This window comes from Triticum urartu, chromosome 1A, assembly GCF_056163025.1.
Source record: "Triticum urartu cultivar PI428250 chromosome 1A, HENAU_Tu73, whole genome shotgun sequence".
Lineage (NCBI taxonomy): Eukaryota > Viridiplantae > Streptophyta > Magnoliopsida > Poales > Poaceae > Triticum > Triticum urartu.
Window position 1 is genome coordinate 154,916,491 of NC_141873.1, and position 17,376 is coordinate 154,933,866.

Here is a 17,376-nt window from a genome sequence, read left to right on the forward strand (position 1 = left end):
TGTGCATGGCTACCATCCCGTGCTCCGTCATTCAATGTGCGCTTCTCGTCGTTCTCCGAGTTGACGGGACACATCAAAGTTAATACGTATTTAGTACTCTCTCCAAAAAGGACCGACCATGTCCATGGCTACCATCCTGTGCTCCATCATTGAGTACGTGCACTATTCACATGCCATCGAGGAGGAAAATATTGCATAGTACTAGGTGCCATCGTAGTGCACGACTCACTTACACACTGCTTATCTCCATTTTCTTGCATGACACATGCACCTTGATGCTAGATGTCTCGCGTGTTGGCAAAAGGATGACCAAAGCTCATGTCAAAAAAGAGTGGAAGAACATAGATTCCCGACGACCGAGAAGGAGCAAGGAACCTCGTGGTGGAGCGTCTGCACTCATAATATTTTATAATATTCTTCGATATAAAATCAACCAATCATCTCCACAGTAGACCAGAAGAGTACAAAACACGGCAGCCTAGTGTAGTTATACATGGCCAACCCACGCTATCACCATATTTCTTGGCCTCCGTGCGACACCTAGCTCTAGTAATCCACCAGCCTGTATTGCTTCTCGCTCCTCGTCTCTCTCAAAGTGCGGCGGGCTGACGTTTTTGCCGTCTATTGAGGTCGGTTAACTCATAACATGTTAGCGACATGCCAAGAGCATTCTAAAAAAATTATTGTACTCTATTATTATGCCAAGAAGAGGAAACGCTTTGACCGATGGACCAAACGAGACAGGCGTGCCGTGCCGTGAGTGGGTCCAGTTTCTTGTTTTGAACTTGTTTGGTGTAGTAGTAAGAGCATCTCCCACAACTTGTCTATAACATCGTCTAAAGTAGATATAGACAACCAAGGCCCAAAAATGCGTCCCAGCAGCTCGTCCACCATGTCATCTATACGTTCACATTGTCTAAAATTTCCTTCACATCGTCCAGACTTGGACGTCATCGAGGCGTCGTCCAAAGCCCAACCGCTCGAGCCGAGACATCTTGCGCCACCATCGGGAGTCGGTGAAGAGTAGGAGCGCAACACGCCACCAACGCGAGGTCGTCGTCGCCCAGAGGCACGGTTCCTTTTTCCCAGAGAGAGAGAGCGAGGGTCGCCTATCACCTGGTGCTGGATCCTACCACCGCACTGCACCTTGTGCCGGATCCGACCACCGCGTCGCTGCCTGCCATTGTATCATGCAGCTTGGTCACCCTGGTACTGAATCCTGCGGTTGTCGCGCATCGTGGCATGGTTGGGCTAGGCGGCTGGCAGCCCAGTGCGGGAGGGAGCAAGAAGATGTGGTGGGAAGGAGGTATGGTGCTCTGCTCCGTTAGTGGATATGGGGATGAGGTTGGCAATTGGGCGATTCCGAAGAGACAACTATGATTTGATTTGAGGATGGGGTTACAAAGGAAAAAATGCACTATTGTAGTGATTCCTGCAACTATTACTTATTCAAAGGAAAAATGCACTGACTTTTGGTTCCTTTGCTATGAATGCCGTGTGTTTATATGACTTCGACACCAACCAAAGAGGAAAATTTCCTGAGCATGGTAGTTAGATCGGCAGTTATAGGATAGTATTAAAACGTAACCATTAGGATTAACCAATGCAATTATAAATCCTTTGAATTGTTGTTAAAATAGTAGTTGAATTAGTAGTTACAAAATAATATTAAAATATAAGAGAAAGAATATAGACATTCTGCTGCAAAACTGAACGTGTATACGAAGGAATCTTTATAGACCATTGTCTATATGGATATATAGACAACCAAATATACACATGCTGTTGGAGATGATCTAACACTTGGTTTTGACTATTGATAAGATTTTATATAGGGCATAATGTATTCTTCGAGGTTGCCTTTGACTATTGATAAGATTTTATATAATTCAAAAATTATATCATTCGAAAATCCTTTCACGTCCCGTTTAAAAAAAGATCCTTTCACGTACGAATTTGACTATACGCTTTGAGCAACTTGCATGTCCTATACTACTCCTATTTGGATACTCTAACTTAGCTAGAGGTTAGACTAACTCATGACTAACCCTGAACTAACTATAGCCAAAGAGGTGTTTGGATGACAGGGTTAGCACTGGTACGCGTCGGTGCTATAAAAACGGTTTTTAACCCCTTTCCGCGACGGCATTTGGAACCGTCGCCTAGTGAGTGACGGCGATAGGGGGTCCCTCCCACATGACCCAGAAACCGTCGGGGATAGGGAGCCCTGATGCATACAGTTGTCCCTATATAACCATTTCCGATATGTCGAATATCCCAAACGCTTCATCCTTGCTACTCGTTTGTGTTCGCATTGCCATCGCTGTCGGAGTTTTGTGGTTTTACCTAAAACCAGGCAGATTCCAGGCACGGGAGTTTTATGATGCCTGGCACATCACAAACAATTCATGATTATAAACCGTGCACGATAGGTAGACAATCGCACACATTTAGTTTTCCCGCACCGTATGTGATAGTGTCTAACATCACACGCGCTTTGCAAACGGCAACTGTGTGCATGCTTGCACATGTTTCCTCTCTGTGAACCATCTCAGATTATGGTGCATATCGCAAACGTTTGTGTTTTACCAACCGTGTGTGCCGTAATGACCTGCACACCGTAATTTTGCCCTAATTGAATTGCTGCTATTTAAAATTGTACCTAATTTAATCTTGAAAGTAGGATATAGCTTTATTCATATCCATCAGGTTCAAACAACCAATGCATTATTCGACTCACAGGTACATATGTTTAAGAATTACATAAGCACCAAATAAAGAATGATGAACCAGGGTTCTATACTTGTAGTATTACAAATGGTAAAGAAAGAGGTGACTGACATTCAGGTTGCTGAACAAGGTGAAGCGGAATGACCCTATTGTGCTCTCCTGGATGTAGAAGGCATGCAGGACTCTAGTCCAACCCCTTGTGATGATCAGCCGCTAATCAAGTAGTTTAAGAGGTAATCTTGAGTAAACTGCTTCAGGATCCATTACAAAAGAAAAAAAGATTCATGCATTGTCATGTAACACAACTCATTACGGGCAGTAAAAAGAAGGCTACAGGGTTCTTACTTACCATCCTGCAGTTCACTATTGTCTTGCATAAAGTGTAAACAAATAGTTCAATTGACATCTTTTGACCCATTTTAATAACAATATTTATTAGTTTCCTCACTTGATGCTGGTTCATGAATATCTCATTGCCCCATACGCAGAAAGGGTCGAAGTGTGGATCTTTGGCAATGATATATGTACCTAAAAGCACGAAGTTAATATTAGAAGCTAAACAACAATTGAAAAATGATGTAGTACAACACTCCCTCCATCCCATTATATAAGATTTTATTATAGGTATATCTAGACATCATCAGAACATTAAGGCAACACTCTTCCTTGTTGCTATGTAGCCTGGGATTGCATATTTAGTCATTCAGTACAATGCATGTTGCTATGTAGCCTCAGATATATTAAATATGGCCCTAGTTAACCTACTGATAAATGGGTTCAGATATATTCAGTGAAATGTCCGATTCGACGATTAATCCCTTATCAGCCCCAGGCTATATGGTACTAGCTACGGATATCCTAAACAGTGAGTACATATAAGCAATGCGATGAAACTAACCTCGATGGAAAACAACAGTGTTCTCAGTATTGTCCTGCATGAGTACATATAAAGGCATGTTAAGCACAACATGCTAAACATCAACCAAATATATCCATGGTAGACAACATAATCTACAAATAATAGCTTCAGTGTGCAGGCTTAAGCACACTAGTTAAACAAAACAAGAAGTGGAAAGGTGTCTTAACTGCATCAGGCATAACATTTAAAAACAAGCAAATAGTCATTCAAACTGGTATTGTGCAGGTCTACAGTACACTAGTTATTGTTAAAAAACGAAAAGGCATGTTAACTGCAATATGCTTAACCGCAACCAAATATCGTAATTCATAGTGGTATTGTTGAAACTGTTATTGATGAAATTGAACTGCACGACAAATAGTTGCACATATAGAGCATCACATTGTGAAGAACTGAAATAAACAAGTCATAAACTTCAATTTTTGCCCTTTTCTAGTCGATCCCCTAAACTTAAGGTTGTAAACTTCAATTTGATCAAGTTCAAAGCAGGTTCAACCGAAAGTAGCATGATTTCAAACATAAACATAGATAGTTTTGCATAATCGAACATAAAACATAAATTTAAACTAAGCTAAACTACTTTCGGTCGAAGTAGAGGTCGAGCCAATCCTTCCTTGTCATGTACGGTGTGCCGCAAGCCAGGTTCGGGTCGGTGCCGTCGTCGGGGTCGTTGGGGAAGGCACTCCTGCAATCGTCGATGTCGATCTCCACGTCCTCAGGGCCCACCTCGACTCCCTCCGCGCCGCTGTAGCGGCCGCCTTCGACCTCGTCATCGGAAGAGAGCATGATAACCTCGCCTCCCTCCACACCGCCATCCTCGCCGCCTTCGACCTCATCATTGGAGGAGAGCGCGATAACCTCGCCGCCCTCCACACCGGCAAATATCACCTGCTCTGCCTCCACGAGCTATGAGTGCTGCCGGCGGAGTGATACGTCTCCAACGTATCTATAATTTTTGATTGCTCCATGCTATATTATCTACTGTTTTGGGCAATATTGGGCTTTATTATCCACTTTTATATTATTTTTGGGACTAACCTATTAACCGGAGGCCCAGCCCAGATTTGTTGTTTTATGCCTATTTCAGTGTTTTGAAGAAAAGGAATATCAGACAGAGTCAAAACGGAATGAAATCAACAGGAGAAGTTATTTTTGGAAGGAAACACACCTGATGGAATTGGACCCCACGTCAGAAGATACGGGAGCTGCCCACGGGGGTGGGGGGCGCGCCCACCACCCTAGGGCACGCCCTGTCACGACCCGATTTTTCCAGACATTGATTTCCAGAAAATGACCGTCGTGCTCACCAACCCCAGGATTACTGTTAGCTGATGAGGCACCAACTTGATGCAGAAATTCCAAGCAAAAATACAAAATATGTAGTACAAGACCATTCTGGCCTGTGAGTACAACAATTGGGTTTCTAGTGGTCGATGGCGGAAGCGGTTTGTGAGTCATCAGTGTCTATGGGACTCCATTTCCCACAGGAACAGCTGACCAGGTCAACTCCTATCTTCGCGAGGCTGCTATCACCGTTGCTTAGTTTCCGGGGCTGTCACCGCAACGCTCCTCTCCAAGCAGAAATCTGGCCAAGACAATAGCCAGGGACAAGCCAGTGAGTACTTTGAATGTACTCGCAAACATTATGAACACCGGGATAATATAATTGATAATCATGCACTGAAAAATTCTATGATCACATCGTTAGTCATAAATAAAACATCTTTTATGCATGCAAGTAGGTTGTTTATATGCAACATGAATAAGCAATAATGGAGTGGGGAATAAAATGCCACAGTCGGGCGTCTGAACGACACCACCTAAAGGGCTTATAAAGTAAATAAATAACAAGCAATGCCACAGTCGGGTGTCTCAGCGACACCACATAAAGGGCTTATAAAATAAATAAATAACAAGCAATGCCACAGTCGGGCGTCTCAGCGACACCACATAAAGGGCTTATAAAATAAATAAATAACAAGCAATGCCACAGTCGGGCGTCTGAACGACACCACCTAAAGGGCTTATAAAATAAATAAATAACAAGCAATGCCACAGTCGGGCGTCTCAGCGACACCACATAAAGGGCTTATAAAATAAATAAATAAATAACAAGCAATGCCATAGTCGGGCGTCTCAGCGACACCACATAAAGGGCTTATAAAATAAATAAATAACAAACAATGCCACAGTCGGGCGTCTCAGCGACACCACATAAAGGGCTTATAAAACAAATAATCACAATGAATATCCAGGAGGTAGAACCGTCCCAGGGATACTCAATGATATAATGGGTTAGTCCAAAATAATAATAACCATAATCTTCACAAGTCACAATCCAAGTTCTGGTTTTATCAATTTTCTCCTCCGAAGACCGACACTAAGACCAACCCTTGACCCATCCCAGACTGTAATCCTTAACCATGGACACGGCTATTCGAATAGGTTTAATCTCTGCAGAGGGTGTACTCTTTACCCATGAGTAACGGATTCCTTTAGTCCATCGGGACTAATTCCGTCTATGGCCTTTTAGTTGAAAACATGCCTAACTTGCACACACCAGCTTAACTCATCGGTGTCTGGAATCACCCACGACACTTGTTAAGCAAAACTCTAAGTGGGGAAGCTACAACCTCGCGTAGCATGGGATCAAATCTATATCGCGCGCTCTAAGGGGTGGCCTTCCCTCTTGGTCCCAACCGGAAACACCCATGCCCCCTGACCAGGTGGCATGCCTACCGGCTACAACCGACATCTTCCACCATGGCCTCTCTGTACGGTGTGTGCTGGAAAAGGGGTTGACGACTTACTGAACCGTACCCTACCTGCGGCAGGGACGAGTGGTAGTACGAGGCAAATATGGGGGTTACTGGAACAAGACTCGATCTACGGCCGACTCTGGAGGCTTATAAGTTCCCTGCATGACATGTATATCAAATATATTTCAACCAACGAAATCACCACCCATTATACCTTACTATGCCATACCGGACATAACCGTCCCGACGGGGACCGGCGACAAGCTCACTCCTACCCAAGGCAGAGGCTTTCCTGGATTCCTTTCCGGCATGCATGCAAGGCACATGAGGATGATTACCATCACAAGTATATTCATTTCCAACAGCAAGAAAATCACTAATATGCCTTCATGCAAATGATCACATCGCCACATAAAATAACGAGTTCTCCGAAATGAGATGGTGTTATAAACGAGTCAACTAACACACCAAAAATATTATGCCGGGGTTCAGAATGCTTGCCTTCATGGTGTGGAAGGGTAGGGTGCACTCCAAATCTTTTGAAAGCTTTCTTCTCTTCCAAAATCCTATTTTCAAAAATATGCAAGTAACACATATTTCAAAAACAGTACAAAAAAAGTTGTTTGGAAAATTTTCAAATAAATCTCAAAATAAACTAGACATAATTTGAGGGATGTAGGAAAAAGAATCAACTCATTTGGAGTTGTATTTAAAAAGTTAGGCTCAGTCAAAGTTTTGGTCAAAATCTGTTATTTAAAATTAAAACAGAAAAAGAAAAATGTTTCTAATATACGTACACGTCGAAGGCGTATTCTGGAAACGCGCCTCCACTTATCCAGCATGGACCGAGCATGTGTCACTGACAGTGGGCCCGCCTGGCCCACTGGTCAGGTTTGACTAGTCCACCTTCCCACCTCTTCCACTGCCCGAGAAGGGGCGGAACTCCGGCGACGCTCGCCGGCGAACAGCGGCGCCGTTCGAGAAGCAGAGGTCACCCGCGGGCTCAGGGGTCTGAGGCGGTCACTCCGGTGGTCACTTTGGTCTCTGGGGTGGACGGAGCTGCCGGCGGCGAGCTCCGCAGCGGACGGTGGCCGTCGGGCGAAGTGAGTTTGGGGCTACGGTGGTTCCCGATCAAAATCGAGTAGGGGGATGGGTTCACGGGAGGAAGAGAGAGCTCCAGGTGAAGAGAACAGAGGGGGAAAGGCTCTGGTAGCGCCAGAATGGCCGGGGCAGTGGCGGCGGCTGCGGTTGCCGGAGATGGGGAAGGAGACCTCCCCGGGTCGATTGGCTGCCAATGGGGGTCCTAGGGAGATGGCTTGGGACTGCCTGCGTGCGGAGACGAGCTCGGGGCTCCTTAAATAGGCGATCGGGGTCGGTTCCGACGGTGGCCGCGGATAAGGTCGCCGGCGACCGCCATTCTGTAGCTAGGGCGTCGTGGCGGTGACGAGCGCTAGTGGACACACTTGTGGATGAGCTCGCGCTATTCCAGGGGCCAGGTGGCGAGCGGGAGAGGCTTGGGCGGCGTTGAACTGAGCAGGGGCTGTCGGCGGCCGTGGCGGCTATCTCCTGGCTTGCCAGAGCCGTGGCGAGGGGCTCTTGTCGCGTTGCGGTGAGAAGGGGAGCGCGTGGCGCGGCTCTGCAGATCGGGACAAACCCAGGGGCGCGACGCGGCGGCTCGGGCGCGGCACGTGCAAAACGCGTGCTCTGCTCACGCCTAGAGCACGCACGGAACGTGCTCGACAAAATGCCATGGCATGCTAGAGGTATCGGGTGAGGTTGGGGTTTAACAGACCTAGGTTAAAGTCATCTAGAGGCTTAGTGGACAGGTTAGTTTGATCAGAGGTGCAAGTTCACAGTGCAAATGACAAAATTCATGTCAAAGCTGTTCATGCACTCTAGGTGTTTGACAAAATGCCACAGGCACCTAGGCATTTCTTGGAGTGGCCAAAACTTCCAGAGTGGGGTCTCTTTAGATGAATAAGAGGGTGGTGAGGTTAGTTTGTGAAAAGCACAAACTTGCTAGTGCAAGTTTTGCAAAAGTGCAATTCTGGACAGGAGATAAATGGCATTATTTCATGAACCAAAAATATTCAAATGGGTGCATGCTCCTGGACTTAGGGGTCTTGTAGGGTTGACTACAAGTAGGAGAAGGCACAAGGTCACTGGAGCAAAAATAAATAGGGTTGTAGTAGAAATCACAAGGCTGGACCAGAATGAAAATGAGGTTGATTCACTCAAATTTTTCAAATAACATCACTGGGTTTTTGCATAAAGTTGAATCATATGCTACTACCAACATCCCATAATTTTGGTGGAGGCCAGAAAGAAATATTTAAATGGTTTGTAGTGCAAAATTGCACTCTGGACCAGAGAAGAAAAATTGATGCAGAGCTCAAAATATCTCATGAATAAAAGATATTTTTGTATAAAAGTGATTTAAAAATATCACATGACAACTCCAAATTTTGGTTGGAATTTTAAGTGAATTTATCAAATGGTTGTAGTTCAAATATGGCCATGTAACCTTGAAAAACCATTTTTCAAGAAAATAAAGATCAAGCAAATTAATTATGTAATTAGTTATACTGATAAAAGAAAAGTTTTTCTTGAGAGGTTAAACAAGTCCAATAACATATTTGAAAGGTTTTCACTTTAGGGAACAACTCTATGATAATAAGAAAGGGAATGTTTAAAAAAATCAAAAGGGAGTCCAAAAAATCAAAGTTTTAATTCCTGGCAAAAAATTTAATTTAATAAAACAAGGCCAAAAAAAATTTTGGGGTGTCACAACACCACCACCTTTAAGAAAAATCTCGTCCTCGAGATTTGTTCAAAGTTGTTTTAAGAAAAACTATACACAATAAAAATGTGGCTACAGTGAGAGGGCAATAAGTGGTGAAAAACCACAGTGTGAATACTGGTGCTGCGTGGAAAAATCTACGGTTCGGGACAAAAATGTGAGATTTCTACGCTGGATATAAATTTAGAATAACTTCTAAATTTAAATATACGCTGGTCGTACCCGAGAGCACAGTGCTCTCTCTGGCCGACAGGTGGACCCGGGGCCCACTGTCAGCCTCTTCTTCTCCCTCTGGTTCTCTATTCTTCCTCTCTCCCGCGCACTTTCCCGCGCTTTCTCCACCGGCGACGCCTAGCGCGTAGGGCATCTAGGCCGTACCGCGGTAGTGCGCGGCGTGCTAGCTGCCGGTGCAGCATGCACTCACCTCGCGGGCCAGCGCGCTGTCGGCACTGCTCGCGGATTCGTCTCCGAACACCGGCGATCGGCCACGAGCGGCGTTGGTGGACTTCGCCCACCGTACACCGAGCTCGAGCTATAAAACAGCCGGGGTGCCCCTCCCTTCTTCCTCACACCTGGCCTCACTTCTCCTCCTCCTTCTTCCTCCATTACTGCTTACAAAAGCTCGGGTTAGGCTCTTATGGCGGAGGCGATGCCGGACTGGTTTGCGATCCTGATATGCGGAGGGCTGGCGACACTGCTGGGGCTCTCCGTGCTCCTGTGCGCGATGATCCTCGACGATCGTCGCGACGCTGCTACTCGGGTGTTGGCTCTCCGCGGTGGTGGTGATCACGAGGAGTATATGGGGTGTGTCGGGTGCTAACTGTTGTTAGGGGGTGATTAGCTGGATGTAACACCGTTGCAAAGTTTTGCAAACAGTGTATGTGTTCAAATGATTATGGTTGTGAGTCTGCTGCCGTGGTGCTGTGTGAAATTAATTAATCCACGACGTGAGAAGGTGCAGATGTAGCAACTCAGGGAAAAGAAATCTCACTCCAGGATTTTGCGAGGGAAAAACAGTTAATTTAAAGGAGCATAAACCACAACAAAAACTACACACATTAGTAGAAGCCAAATAATTGACTCGTCGTACAAACTCAGGGTATCACACATAAGTCACACACATAAATAAATGTTGCAATAATGAACACCGCAGCGACGTCTAAAATGGAAATGGTAACTGGACGGGGTCCCTAGAAAACGTCTCTGGTACTGGGATACACTCCTCTTCTATCGGGGGAAGTGGATTGACCAGTCGATGCACGTGTCTCTCCTGGTCGGGCCTTAGTGCTCTGCCGATGGCGATCTAAGGATTTAAATCTGCGAGGCTCTGGAGATAACCCATCACACGTTGGGTTAAACGCTCTTGAGCGATGACGTACTGGACAAGGTTGGCCAGGACTGGGTCTCTCTCAATTCGTCCACCGGGAAAAGATGTCACTCCTCCGGGTGCTGCACGGCTCGGGAAGTAATAATACCCTCGTTCGCTGGCATAGGGTACCGCGAATCGAAGGCGAGCAAGCGCTTCGTATGCAATAGCTTCTATGGCCATATGTGGGGTTGGCATAGATTTCCCCACGAAGGAGACCTCCGTTGGGTCTTGGTTTGAGTTTACGGGAGGGATGTGTACTGCTGCCCAATATCTCGAGGTGGAAGGGGTAATTCTCGATTTGAACAGCTCGTACTGGGGTGGCTGGGTAGCGCCCATGGTACTGCAGGTAAAATCCTACAATATCTTGACAAAACTACCCGGGGTTGCATCTGGGGTTCTCAGATAAATGCTGGGGATCGGCATGGCAAGAAATGGTTGTGAGGGTGGTGCACAAGGTGAGAGGTGCTTGGCAAGGTCACGCGGTGGCCTTTTTATAGCACCGGAGCTGGGTCATTTTTACCGTGGTGAATGGTAAAGAAAATTTTCAGCTCTGTTCCAAGGGTCGGGGTCAAGCCACAGATTCACACATTTCACTATAGTGATATGTTACTGTGGGGGTTGTCGGGGAGATTTTTGGTAACTGTGTCTGGGATAGAAATCTTACACTGCATACTGGCGTATCCAGGCAAGGCTACTATTAAAACAGAGGCACGACAACAGGCGGCATTTAATTACAAGGCCACACGATTACAAAGCGAGGGTACACAGGGACTCGATACGACTCAGGTGACTTAGTCTACCTCGTTTACATCCAAGCGGGCATGCCTTGTGGATGTCGAGGCTTCTCCACGGGTCTCACCGTCGGAATTAGCTGGAGTGGGTTGAGGGGCTGCAGGCTCGGGGTAGCGATGAGGACCATCTCGGGGATTGTTGGCCACAACCCCGTTGGAGTGTGCTCCCAATATGCGACGAAGCACTTCTGGGGTTATCGCAGCACCTTGGCCGATGGCTGGGGCAGGCCTCAGGGACTCGATCGGGTGTCCAAACAGCACGACTAGGTTGTCGGCGTTGGGCTCGTTCTCTTCTCTCGTCGGGGCTCGACGAACCAGCTCTCCACGAGCTGCGATTAGATCAATAGTGATTTGATCGCACAGTTCCTCTAGTGCACTTACATAGCGCACTAGGTGCAACAATGCAGGATCTGTCTCGTGATCTCCGTTGGCAACTTGGGGTGGTCTACCATACCCTTCACGTCTGGGGTAGTAGTGGAACGAGCGACAGTTAACTCTGGGCGACAAGTGCCGGAGATGAACTATAGCTTCTCGAGCAGCTAGTTGGATGGCTTGTGGCTCAAAGGAAGTCGTTCTTCCGGTGAACCTGTAGGGGCGTTCGGGTGCTAGACCCCTACCGTAGATGTGTACAGTGGCCTAGAATTGACGGTTCTCACCGCTCATGGGTCCTTGGTACACAACATATTCTGGGGGCTCTTCTAACGCATAGGCACGACGGGTGAGGTTTGCGAGTATGGTCACAAAGCCTCCAAGGTTGGTTGCCGTGGTCTCATTGTGCACGACAGGGCCAGGCATTGTAGCTTGGTTTGGGGTAGAGGCTGTGCTGTGCTGTGTTGGGGCTAGCGTGCCCCTTTTTATAGGAAAAGGGGATGGAGTCTTCCTTCGCACGTTTGCGAGAAAGGACTATTTAGGATTCGGTCACTGGCGCATGAGCGACAGGTTAGGTTGATGGGTTGGGCACCGACTGCCAAAAGGTGTTGGGTCACCGTGTGGCTATCTTGCACGAGAAGCTTGGCTGGGGTTTGGTTATGGTTTGGTGGGTTGGTTTGCCTAAGTTTATAGACCCGGCTAAGATAGGATTAGCCAATGGTCAGCCTGGCTCTGATACCAAGTCTGTCACGACCCGATTTTTCCAGACATTGATTTCCAGAAAATGGCCGTCGTGCTCACCAGCCCCAGGATTACTGTTAGCTGATGAGGCACCAACTTGATACAGAAATTCCAAGCAAAAATACAAAATATGTAGTACAAGACCATTCTGGCCTGTGAGTACAACAATTGGGTTTCTAGTGGTCGATGGCGGAAGCGGTTTGTGAGTCGTCAGTGTCTATGGGACTCCATTTCCCACAGGAACAGCTGACCAGGTCAACTCCTATCTTCGCGAGGCTGCTATCACCGTTGCTTAGTTTCCGGGGCTGTCACCGCAACGCTCCTCTCCAAGCAGAAATCTGGCCACGACAATAGCCAGGGACAAGCCAGTGAGTACTTTGAATGCACTCGCAAACATTATGAACACTGGGATAATATAATTGATAATCATGCACTGAAAAATTCTATGATCACATCGTCAGTCATAAATAAAACATCTTTTATGCATGCAAGTAGGTTGTTTATATGCAACATGAATAAGCAATAATGGAGTGGGGAATAAAATGCCACAGTCGGGCGTCTGAACGACACCACCTAAAGGGCTTATAAAGTAAATAAATAACAAGCAATGCCACAGTCGGGCGTCTCAGCGACACCACATAAAGGGCTTATAAAATAAATAAATAACAAGCAATGCCACAGTCGGGCGTCTCAGCGACACCACATAAAGGGCTTATAAAATAAATAAATAACAAGCAATGCCACAGTCGGGCTTCTCAGCGACACCACATAAAGGGCTTATAAAATAAATAAATAACAAGCAATGCCACAGTCGGGCGTCTCAGCGACACCACATAAAGGGCTTATAAAATAAATAAATAACAAACAATGCCACAGTCGGGCGTCTCAGCGACACCACATAAAGGGCTTATAAAACAAATAATCACAATGAATATCCAGGAGGTAGAACCGTCCCAGGGATACTCAATGATATAATGGGTTAGTCCAAAATAATAATAACCATAATCTTCACAAGTCACAATCCAAGTTCTGGTTTTATCAATTTTCTCCTCAGAAGACCGACACTAAGACCAACCCTTGACCCATCCCAGACTGTAATCCTTAACCATGGACACAGCTATTCGAATAGGTTTAATCTCTGCAGAGGGTGTACTCTTTACCCACGAGTAACGGATTCCTTTAGTCCATCGGGACTAATTCCATCTATGGCCTTTTAGTTGAAAACACGCCTAACTTGCACACACCAGCTTAACTCATCGGTGTCTGGAATCACCCACGACACTTGTTAAGCAAAACTCTAAGTGGGGAGGCTACAACCTCACGTAGCATGGGATCAAATTTACATCGCGTGCTCTAAGGGGTGGCCTCCCCTCTCGGTCCCAACCGGAAACACCCATGCCCCCTGACCAGGTGGCATGCCTACCGGCTACAACCGGCATCTTCCACCATGGCCTCTCTGTACGGTGTGTGCTGGAAAAGGGGATGACGACTTACTGAACCGTACCCTACCTGCGACAGGGATGAGTGGTAGTATGAGGCAAATATGGGGGTTACTGGAACAAGACTCGATCTACGGCCGACTCTGGAGGCTTATAAGTTCCCTGCATGACTTGTATATCAAATATATTTCAACCGACGAAATCACCACCCATTATACCTTACTATGCCATACTGGACATAACCGTCCCGACGGGGACCGGCGACAAGCTCACTCCTACCCAAGGCAGAGGCTTTCCCGGATTCCTTTCCGGCATGCATGCAAGGCACATGAGGATGATTACCATCACAAGTATATTCATTTCCAACAGCAAGGAAATCACTAATATGCCTTCATGCAAATGATCACATCGCCACATAAAATATCGAGTTCTCCTAAATGAGATGGTGTTATAAACGAGTCAACTAACACACCAAAAATATTATGCCGGGGTTCAGAATTCTTGCCTTCATGGTGTGGAAGGGCAGGGTGCACTCCAAATCTTTTGAAAGCTTTCTTCTCTTCCAAAATCCTATTCTCAAAAATATGCAAATAACACATATTTCAAAAACAGTACAAAAAAAGCTGTTTGGAAAATTTTCAAATAAATCTCAAAATAAACTAGACAGAATTTGAGGGATGTAGGAAAAAGAATCAACTCATTTGGAGTTGTATTTAAAAAGTTAAGCTCAGTCAAAGTTTTGGTCAAAATCTGTTATTTAAAATTAAAACAGAAAAAGAAAAACGTTTCGAATATACGTACACGTCGAAGGCATATTCTGGAAACGCGCCTCCACTTATCCAGCGTGGACCGAGCATGTGTCACTGACGGTGGGCCCGCCTAGCCCACTGGTCAGGTTTGACTAGTCCACCTTCCCTCCTCTTCCTCTGCCCGAGAGGGGGCGGAACTCCGGCGACGCTCGCCGGTGAACGGCGGCGCCGTTCGAGAAGCAGAGGTCACCCGCGGGCTCAGGGGGCCGAGGCAGTCACTCCGGTGGTCACTTTGGTCTCTGGGATGGACGGAGCTGCCGGCGGCGAGCTCCGCAGCGGACGGTGGCCGTCGGGCGAAGTGAGTTTGGGGCTACGGTGGTTCCCATCAAAATCGAGTAGGGGGTGGGTTCACGGGAGGAAGAGAAAGCTCCGGGTGAAGAGAACAGAGGGGGAAAGGCTCTGGTAGCGCCGGAATGGCCGGGGCAGTGGCGGCGGCTGCGGTTGCCGGAGATGGGGAAGGAGACCTCCCCGGGTCGATTGGCTGCCAATGGGGGTCCTAGGGAGATGGCTTGGGACTGCCTGCGTGCGGAGACGAGCTCGGGGCTCCTTAAATAGGCGATCGGGGTCGGTTCCGACGGTGGCCATGGATAAGGTCGCTGGCGACCGCCATTCTGTAGCTAGGGCGTCGTGGCGACGACGAGCGCTAGTGGACAGGCTTGTGGATGAGATCGCGCTGTTCCAGGGGCCAGGTGGCGAGCGGGAGAGGTTTGGGCGGCGTTGAACTGAGCAGGGGCTGTCGGCGGCCGTGGCGGCTAGCTCCTGGCTTGCCGGAGCCGTGGCGAGGGGCTCTTGGCGCGTTGCGGTGAGAAGGGGAGCGCATGGCGCGGCTCTGCAGATCGGGCCAAACCCAGGGGCACGACGCGGCGGCTCGGGCGCGGCACGTGCAAAACGCGTGCTCTGCTCACGCCTAGAGCACGCACGGAACGTGCTCGACAAAATGCCAGGGCATGCTAGAGGTCTCGGGTGAGGTTGGGGTTTAACAGACCTAGGTTAAAGTCATCTAGAGGCTTAGTGGACAGGTTAGTTTGATCAGAGGTGCAAGTTCACAGTGCAAATGACAAAATTCCTGTCAAAGCTGTTCATGCACTCTAGGTGTTTGACAAAATGCCACAGGCACCTAGGCATTTCTTGGAGTGGCCAAAACTTCTAGAGTGGGGTCTCTTTAGATGAATAAGAGGGTGGTGAGGTTAGTTTGTGAAAAGCACAAACTTGCTAGTGCAAGTTTTGCAAAACTGCAATTCTGGACAGGAGATAAATGGCATTATTTCATGAACCAAAAATATTCAAATGGGTGCATGCTCCTGGACTTAGGGGTCTTGTAGGGTTGACTACAAGTAGGAGAAGGCACAAGGTCACTGGAGCAAAAATAAATAGGGTTGTAGTAGAAATCACAAGGCTGGACCAGAATGAAAATGAGGTTGATTCACTCAAATTTTTCAAATAACATCACTGGGTTTTTGCATAAAGTTGAATCATATGCTACTACCAACATCCCATAATTTTGGTGGAGGCCAGAAAGAAATATTTAAATGGGTTGTAGTGCAAAATTGCACTCTGGACCAGAGAAGAAAAATTGATGCAGAGCTCAAAATATCTCATGAATAAAAGATATTTTTGTATAAAAGTGATTTAAAAATATCACATGACAACTCCAAATTTTGGTTGGAATTTTAAGTGAATTTATCAAATGGTTGTAATTCAAATATGGCCATGTAACCTTGAAAAACCATTTTTCAAGAAAATAAAGATCAAGCAAATTAATTATGTAATTAGTTATACTGATAAAAGAAAAGTTTTTCTTGAGAGGTTAAACAAGTCCAATAACATATTTGAAAGGTTTTCACTTTAGGGAACAACTCTATGATAATAAGAAAGGGAATGTTTAAAAAAATCAAAAGGGAGTCCAAAAAATCAAAGTATTAATTCCTGGCAAAAAAATTAATTTAATAAAACAAGGCCAAAATTTTTTTGGGGTGTCACACGCCCCCCTGCCTCGTGGGGCCCCCGTGGCTCCCCTGACGTGCTTCTTCTGCCTATATAACTCCATATACCCTAAAACTTCCAGAACGGACAATAGATCGGGAGTTCCGCCGCCAGAAGCCTCCGTACCCTCCGAAAACCAATCTAGACCCGTTCCGGCACCCTGCCGGAGGGGGTAATCCTTCTTCGGTGGCCATCTTCATCATCCCGGTGCTCTCCATGACGAGGAGGGAGTAGTTCTCCCTCGGGGCTGAGGGTATGTACCATTAGCTATGTGTTTGATCTCTCTCTCTCTCTCGTGTTCTTGAGATGATACGATCTTGATGTATCGCGAGCTTTGTTATTATAGTTGGATCTTATGTTTCTCCTCCCCCTCTTCTCTCTTGTAATGAATTGAGTTTCCCCTTTGAAGTAATCTTATCGGATTGAGTCTTTAAAGATTTGAGAACACTTGATGTATGTCTTGCCGTGGATATCTTTGGTGACAATGGGATACCACGTGCCACTTGATGTATGTCTTGGTGTTCAACTTGCGGGTTTCGTGACATTGGGAACCTATTCATAGGGGTTGGCACACGTTTTCGTCGTGATTCTCTAGTAGAAACTTTGGGGCACTCTTCGAGGTCCTTTGTGTTGGTTGAATAGATGAATATGAGATTGTGTGATGCAT